The sequence below is a fragment of the Triticum urartu genome, chromosome 7 (assembly GCF_003073215.2).
Source record: "Triticum urartu cultivar G1812 chromosome 7, Tu2.1, whole genome shotgun sequence".
Lineage (NCBI taxonomy): Eukaryota > Viridiplantae > Streptophyta > Magnoliopsida > Poales > Poaceae > Triticum > Triticum urartu.
Genome location: NC_053028.1, coordinates 231,954,316 through 231,963,101, shown reverse-complemented (window position 1 = coordinate 231,963,101; position 8,786 = coordinate 231,954,316).

Here is an 8,786-nt window from a genome sequence, read left to right as displayed (position 1 = left end):
ACCTAGTGTCACATCATGGCACGCCCGGCAAGCCTTCTTATCTGCCTGCTTGACACGTTGTTGGACGGGTGTCATTTGGAGGTGATTTCCATAGGAAGTGGCTGCCATGTGGCAAAAAACAGCCACTTAGTCACTTGGGGGCTTGACACCGCACCGATCGATGACTTGCGTCGCTGTGAGGTGGAGCGATGAAGCCTTGGCGAGGTAGTTTGTCCTCTTAAGGCCCAGCAAGTCTGCCATGACAGTCTTGAGGATTGTCTCCGGGGTAACCTTGTCCTCGCCAGGATCGCCTGCCCGGCAAGGGAGGTTTTACCTTGGTGATATCCTGCTCCTTTAGCTTGACTTGGCCTTCTTGATCCGTACTCTGATTCCTCAAAGAGCTGATCTCTTCTGCTTGGTATGGTCTTGGATGTTGTAATATTTGCTCTTAGGCCTGTGCATAGTCTGGGCAACAGACCATGGGTTTGTTGCACTGATAGGAGCCCTCTGGCCTGGCCCGAATGCGCTGTCAGGCGCCATCAGGGTAGGCCCTATCCAGTGCACATGCAAGAGGGTAGTAGTTGCTCGTCCTTCGAGATCTTCTTTTCTTCTTCATTAACCTAAGCCTAGGTTAGTTTATGGTTCTCCCGTGTGTCGTCTAACGCCAATTGCAGTGGGGCCACCTTTGTAATGGCCCGTGAATGACTTTAACGCATGGGCGAGTAACTGCCAATTCACTCTTCCCACCAAGATCTTATCCTTAGCCATGTATGCTGCATGCATTGAGTGGGGTAGGTAACGGAGGCGCATGGTGCGGGAAAGCGTCAAGGTAGGGGCCCGGTCTCCTTGGATTGGCGGAGGAGGGTGGCGGTTACCCGCCGAGGGATTGGCTCCCAGCCTCGATCGACCTATAAAGGAGGGGTAGGGAAGGAGTGGGAGTGTCCATCCACACAACTCTCCTCCTCCATTCCCCGCCTTATTCTGGTTATGCTAAAGGGAAGAGGTCGGGGCTAGGCCCCGGGCTGAAGCTTGGGGTTGATGACGCTGAATGTTCGTATCGATGCTTGGGGAGTGAGTCTGGTCCGGGTCCTGAAGAGATGCGGCGGGCGAGCCGCTCGTAGTGTAGGAGATATCAAGCTTTCCCATTATGGTGGGATGCTTGTCTCCTCCACTCGGGCGGGCCAACTGGTGGGGAGCGTCGGTCTTTACCGTGAGCCGCGGTGGCTGAGCGCTCCAGTGCCGGAGCCCCTGGGGTCCTCGATGCCTACCCAGGGTGTGGCGCTCAGGTCTTGTGGCAATCCCAGCACTCCCTCCTTTGGTCGAGTCGGGGCAATCATTGAGGATGGAGGCATTTCTCTGCCCCCGAGGAAGGGAGTGATGCCCTTCACATGCCTCGGACACCGACATTGCCTGCTGCTTCTTCGGGGAAGGTGACGGCTCAAGGAGTCGGCATCCTCCCCGAGCGGTGGTGACAAAGAAAGAACGAGGGAGGACGGAGAAGGCGGGTGGCAGGGCGTCAGGTCGGAGTACGATGGCACCGACGCCTTCGCTCCTATTGGTGACCTGCCGCCTTCTCTTTCCGCTCTTCCCCTCCCTCCCCGACACCATCATCATTGGCCTCTTGGATGCCAGGGAGGGGGTCGCTCTCTTGGTGCCTTCGCCTCCTCCAGCAGTCTTCCAGCTAAGCTTCGGCGGTTCTCCCTACCGGCGCTCGCCCTGGGGCTTCTCGCTGGTCCTGGAGGTGGTGACCAGGACACCACTAAGTTGCTTCCTGCGCCCTTCTCCTTCGCAGCCTCGCCACTCCCGATCTTGTTAGTCTGCGCCCGTCAAGCTCCTGGTGGGATTGGGTCGGGCGTCTGCTCAGGCGCTCTTCTTGCGCTCTTCACCACCCACCACAGTATCTGGGGGAAGAAGGGCCAGAAGTGGGATTACAGGGCATTTATCTTTTTTCAATCTAAAATGTGTAGGAACTTGCCAAACTTTAGTTTCAAATTATCTAATCGTATTTACCCATGTTTATGTTCTGTAAGATCTGTACTTGTTAATCAGCATATTAATGAAAAAGACAAGCCTTGCTAGGTACTTGTGCATGTAACGTGTCCATGCAAAGATGAAATGCCTCTATACATTCAGGTAAAAAAGTTTCCCCGGTAGGCTATCCTGTCGGTACCCTTAGTTTGCTGCCACGGAGCTAGGCCTACCAGGCATAAACCATAAAGAGGGACCAGGCCCCCGGCAAACCCTTTCGGTAAAGGCCACTGCGTCCATCCTGACCGAAGCAATGTTCGAGTCAAGGGATGGGAGCACATGAGTTTCGAAGGTGACAGGGTTATCATACCAAGTCCCTACTTACAGAACATGTATGGATAAGAAAAGAACTTATCTGTTTGGCTTGCTGGAGATCGCAATGTAGGCTCTTCTTCTCTTCTCTTCTTCGGGACCAAGTCCACAGCAAGAGCCTACAACTGAATGCAGATGAAAATGAAGCCGCATCCGATCTTATCTAGGTGCAGCAAGGTGGCCCAATCCTTTTTGTTGCAAAGGACAATCCTGGACAAAATCTTATATAAAGCAAAGCGCTCCCGAGGACACATGTGAATTATTGTCAAGTTACTTTTCATCATGCTCATATGATTCACGTTTGTTACTTTGATAATTTGATATGTGGGTGGACCGGTGCTTGGGTGCTGTCCTTACTTGGACAAGCCTCCCAGTTATGATTAACCCCTGTCGCAAGCATCCGCAACTACGAAAGAGGAATTAAGATAAATCTAACCATAGCATGAAACATGTTGATCCAAATCAGCCCCTTACAAAGAAACGCATAAACTAGGGTTTAAGCTTCTGTCACTCTAGCAACCCATCATCTACTTATTACTTCCCAACGCCTTCCCCTAGGCCCAAATCATGGTGAAGTTTCATGTAGTCGATGTTCACATAACACTACTAGAGGAAAGACAACATACATCTCATCAAAATATCAAACAAATACCAAATTCCGATGATTACTTATAACAGGACTTCTCCCATGTCCTCGGGAACAAACATTACTACTCACAAAGCATGTACAAGTTCAAGATCAGGGGGTATTGAATATCATTAATGATCTGAACATATGATCTTTCACCAAATAAACCAACTAGCATCAATTACAAGGAGTAATCAACACTACTAGCAACCCATAGGTACCAATCTGAGGTTTTGAGACAAAGATCGGATACAAGAGATGAACTAGGGTTTGAGAGGAGATGGTGCTGGTGAAGATATTGATGGATATTGACCCCCTCTCGATGAGAGGATCGTTGGCGATGATGATGGCTTTGATTTCCCCCTTCGGGAGGGAAGTTTCCCCGGCAGAACAGCTCCATCGGAGCCCTAGATTGCTTCTGCCCAGGTTCCGCCTCGAGACGGCGGTGCTTCGTCCCGAAACCTTGCTTATGATTTTTTTTCCAGGTCAAAATCCTCCATATAGCAGAAGATGGGCACCAGAGACCTGCCAGGGGGCCCACAAGCCCTTGGGGCGAGCCCCAGAGGGCAGGGCGCCCCCGGCATAGGGCCACCTGGTGGGTTCCCCTCTGGTACTTCTTCACCCAATATTTTCTATATATTCCAAAATAATTCTCCGTAAATTTTCAAGAGTTTTGGAGTTGTGCGGAATAGGTTTCTCAGATTTGCTCCTTTCCGGTTCAGAATTCGAACTGCCGGCATTCTCTCTCTTCATGTGAATCTTGTAAAATAAGAGAGTAAAGGCATAAGTATTGTACCTTAATGTGTAATAACAGCCCATAATGCAATAAATATCAATATAAAAGCATGATGCAAAATGGACGTATCAACTCCCCCAAGCTTAGACCTCCCTTGTCCTCAAGCGAAAGCCAAAAACGATAAACATGTCCACATGTTTAGAGATAGAGGTCTCGATAAAATAAAATACGGACATGAGGGCATCATGTTCATCTTTAGAACAACAACATATATTGTCAAATAATTTCTTATGCTCAAGTAACAGTTCGTTGACAAGGTAAAGTATGAATCAGAAACTTTATTGAAAACTAACAATCTGTGATCTCAGTCATTGAAGCAATTGCAATTTATCATAATATCAGAAAGAGTCAATGTAAGTGCTTTTGTATAGCCAGTCCACATACTCAACCATCTTTTAGTCTTTCACAATTGCTAACACTCACGAAATACTTATGATTTCAAAGCCTCAATCGGACACATAGAAAGATAGGGACTTATAGTTCCGCCTCCCAACCTTTTACCTCAAGGGTAATGTCAACAATAGTACTTTATGATAACCTACATCTGAGTGGATATATATATATATATAGGGCTGGACTATTCTGTTACCCTCGCGCCCTATATAGAGGAGGTGATCCGTTTGTCCAAAGCCCACCGGACCTCTTGCATCTGGTCAACCCCCGACCTTCTCCATCCTGAGCGCACACCACCTCCACCTTCCCGCGCGCTGCCAGCCACCACCTCCGTCCCCCGCGCCGCCGGACGCCGCCTCCCTCCCCCGCCCCGCCGGACGCCGCCTCCCTCCCCCACGCCGCTGGACGCCGCCTCTCTCACCAGCCTCGCCGGACGCCGGCGCCACCACGACCACCCTCCCCGATGCGCCATTGCCATGACCACCCTCCCCGACGCGCCATCGCCACACCCCCCCTCCCCAGCGTGCCGCCGCCACGACCTCCCTCCCCAGCGCGCACCGTTCGTCCCTCTTCCCCGCCGCGTGCAGGCAGTTCAATGTGCGACCATGGGCCGTTCAATGTCTCTGCCGTGGACACGCCCCTCTACCTCCTTCTAGTTGCCTGTCATCCTGGTGTGGCTAGGGCATTGGGTTCGCCGGCAGTGCGACCAGCAGTCCAACCCGGCCGCCCCAGGCCGTTCACTCGTCGCAGCTCCCAGGTCCCTGCCCACCCCCCTTCTTTCTTCTTCACTGCATAAGCTTTTGCTAAGTGCATGCCATGTGTTTGCTAAAATGTCTCAGTGCACTCACCTACTAGTTTTAATATGTTCATGTTCATTTGTAGCTAATGTCAAATCTGGTTTCGCTTGAGGCAGGGACAAAGAAGTGAGCAAAAGGAGAAATCGATCAATTGCTCATTATGCAGCAGTGGTTTTCCTATGCACATGTTGACACAACGTATCATTAAAATGGGTATGATCAAAATGCCTCTCATAGGATTTGCTATAAATGTGTACACCTTTGTAGGCTTTTTCAGTTGCTAGCAAAAATAGATTTGTAGAAGTTCAACATAAAAAGTGAAATCAGTTAGTTGATGGAAAATAATTCACTTAGATATGTATACACTGCAGTAGCAGTTTGATTCAAAAAATTCTATAGTTTGTTAAACAAAAAAACAAAAACACATACTGTGGTTTAGGGCCTAGACCACAAAAATTTCAGTAACTAAAACAGTTCAAAAAATAGGTACAATGGTAGTTCAGAGTTCAAATATAGTTGCCGTCAGATAATTGGAACTTTTCAGATGTTGAGAGGGAGAAATGCACTGCTCAATTCAAAAAATAGCTGAATGAAAGAACTATAGCTTTCTGTATGCTTGTTTTGTGTTCTTGCATCAAGTGACACCAAACCTGTTTGATGGAATATTCAAAAGGAATGATCACACACAAGTGACACACTCAGTCAGAATCTGATTTTGGATCAGTGCAATTCTTATTTTCCATGTGTTCTGCATTTTAGGTGGCGGAGAACCAGTAAGTGCTACTACTGGTGTACGCCAAGTTCAAGGACTTTCCCATGCTCGAGCATACACTGGCTCTGACCTCCACCCGTTGCCGCATGCCTGGGATCCGCAACCTCCGACCTCACTTGTGGACCTCGGCTGGCTTCTCTGCCTCGAGTGTCGCCGCCGGTCTCCCTGCAGCATGGCTTCGGTTCCCTCCTCCGGATGCGTCTGCGCCAACCATCTCTACGAGGCACTCGGCACCCTGCAACATGACCGCTCCAAGGCCATGCCTTATGCTTTAGCGGCAAAAAGTGGAGCCTGCTGGAGGAGTCGCGGGGTCAAGGACCACCAGCTCAACAGTCCAACTGGTTCCTCTATGGCCGGTCGCTCAAGGAGCTGAGTGCAAGCCGCTCCTTGCTGCAAGCTGCTGCTGCACCTAGGACTGCCCGGCATAGCCGCATCCTTTTCTGTTGCTACCGATGCATGCCCCTACGCAGCTACCAATTGCTGCTATTGTTACCTCTATTTTCTATCTGAAGTTCAGTTCTAGTGCGGTGACTAGCGAAGCTAGAGAGGTACAGAATGTTGATTTGACCATAACCCTTACTCACACCTTTAATGTTGCTAGTGGTGGTGTTTATGTTGTTACTTCGATCGAGAAGGAAGTAGGAAGGAGAAGGAGAAGGAGCAGACTAGCAACCTTGACGTGGAGGAGAACGAGAAGGCCAAGCATGCCGCCCATGGTGCCCCTCAACGAACAACTCAAGATCGACAAAGGTAGCTGCCGCAGTGCAATGAGTAATCAAATTGCTTCATTTTGTTTGTTTCCTTCCATTCAATCTGGGGAACAATCAATTGTTCTTTAATCTTAACTTGTCTTGTTTGATCTCAACTTCGAATCCATCAGCCAATTAATTGTTCTTTCCTCATACCTCTGCTCTCGACCGTCGATCCTATTGCATTACAGGAGGTGAGCGAGTTTGAGAGAGATTTGAGAGATGAATGTGTATGTGGGGTTGCTGTTGCTATGTATTCTGATTTTGCATTTATAGGAAGTGAGAAGAAATTCAGGAAGATGAATGTGCATGCTGCTGCACTACTGTGTTTGTTGTTTTTCGAAAGTTGATTGCTATCAAAATGTTGTTGCTTAAAATGATGCTATTTGCTGATCAATGCATATTTACATAAAAACTCTGAAAAAGTTTGGACAGAACCGCCTAGATCGTTCAAACGCCAAACCCTGTTAAGTTCCCCTTGAAAAAATCTTATCTTGTTCCTATTTTTTGCAGGTTGCAGCAAAAACAAGTTGCTAAAGTCAAAGTCCCCAAAAAGCCTATTCTTTGCATCTTCAGTACTCACTCAGGTGAGATCTGAATTTCTTCAAAATCTGAAGTTCAAGTTCTTTGAAAATTTGGCAACAGTTCAATGAAAAGGTTTACCTCAGTACAAAAGTATGGGTACCCAACCAATTTCTGAAGAATGTTTCTACTTTCTGCAAGTCCTTGTTGGGATGAGAGGGATGACTAGAAAGTTCAGAGAAATATATTTACTTGACCCAGAGGTGGTATAGTTTTATTGATCTCCTTTGTAATACTGTGTGGACTAGAAAATGGATTATTTTAATATATTGCGATTTTCAGTCAAGTTTTTGTGCCCAAGCTGAGCTTATTTTGTCCATGTACAGTAATAATTAGTGTGTTAATTGTGCATTGCAGAGTTTTGATAGAAATGGTACTTCGTTTGGTTTGTGATATTTAAACTTACGCATCACCATATGTCTATGTTGATGCCTGAAATTTATCTACTTTGTGTTCCCAAGATTTCTTTTATTGGTCTCTATTACAGAGTGCTGAGAGGGATTGATGTTAAATGCCGAACTTATGTTTTCGTGTGTAGTTGGTAAGATGTATACTGCACATCAGTGTAGTGAGAGAAATAAAAAATGCAGCTAATTATTTTAGATGTTAGATTGTCTAGTGATTTTGTTTCACACAAATTGCAAAAAAGGTCGCACTTTCTTTCGCACTTAGTTCATGTGATTAGTTGTTATAAGTTCGAAGAAGTTTATAATACCTCCAAAGGACTATGAGATTTTTTTTGCGTCAAGTGACACTACATCTGTTTTGATAGGATGTCCACAAGGAATGATCTTCAATGACGACTAACTCGTGTGAATTCCTCCACTAAACTACAGTTCGGTCAGTTAATATTTCAGTAACACGCTCATTTCCGTTTGCTCATTTTAGTCTAGTACAATTTATTATTTTAGTTCAATCCAAAGAACTTATTTTAACCGTGTAATATACATTGTTTGCAAAGATGAATATAGTTGTTATAGCAAAAACAGTACAAACTTTTTAAAAGTTTCTTTTTGAACTTCTCCCAATTAATATACATGAACTTGATTTTCTTTTTACATGTACTTACAGCAGCTCGTTGGATTTTGTGCGTCTGCTTGTAACACAATCAGTTCATATCTCGGGAGACCATAAGTTCAAGTTCACTAGTATTTACAAATGTTGGTAGCGGTGCTAGCATTTAAAAACTTGTGACCTAAGAATTAAGCTTGCATCTTGTTACTTCTATGGAGGCACTAACCTTTTCATTTTTTAGACCAACCACTGACCCGAGAATTAGCCATGGTGGTGATCGAGGGAGAACACTCGGCTAGAGGGGTTCCCAAATTAGTTGTGCATGGACGGCCACATCAAGCAGTAGTAAAGTTCATCATATGTAGACTAGTTATGAACTAAACATGCAACCTCCTCAATGTGCCTGATGATGCTTGACATACAAGTACATACATTTGCCTGATATGCAAGTCTGTGTTGTTGGTATGGTCGTCGCGGAGTCTTCGAGCTGCAAGACTTGCATCCATTAGCTAGCACAAAATTCTGCTACTGCTCCGACCACTCATGCCAAGAACAGAGAGCACAATTCGCAAGGTTCAGAGCAATCTGTCATAGTTGATTCAGTGTCTAGGTCTAGTGGAATCCCAAAGGTGCGTGCAAATCTATGAAATTGCTATGTATGGGATGAGTTTTGTTTGTTGTGAGTAATGGACTAATGGTTATCTGCTGCTCCTTTTTGTCAAGAATTTGTAACGAG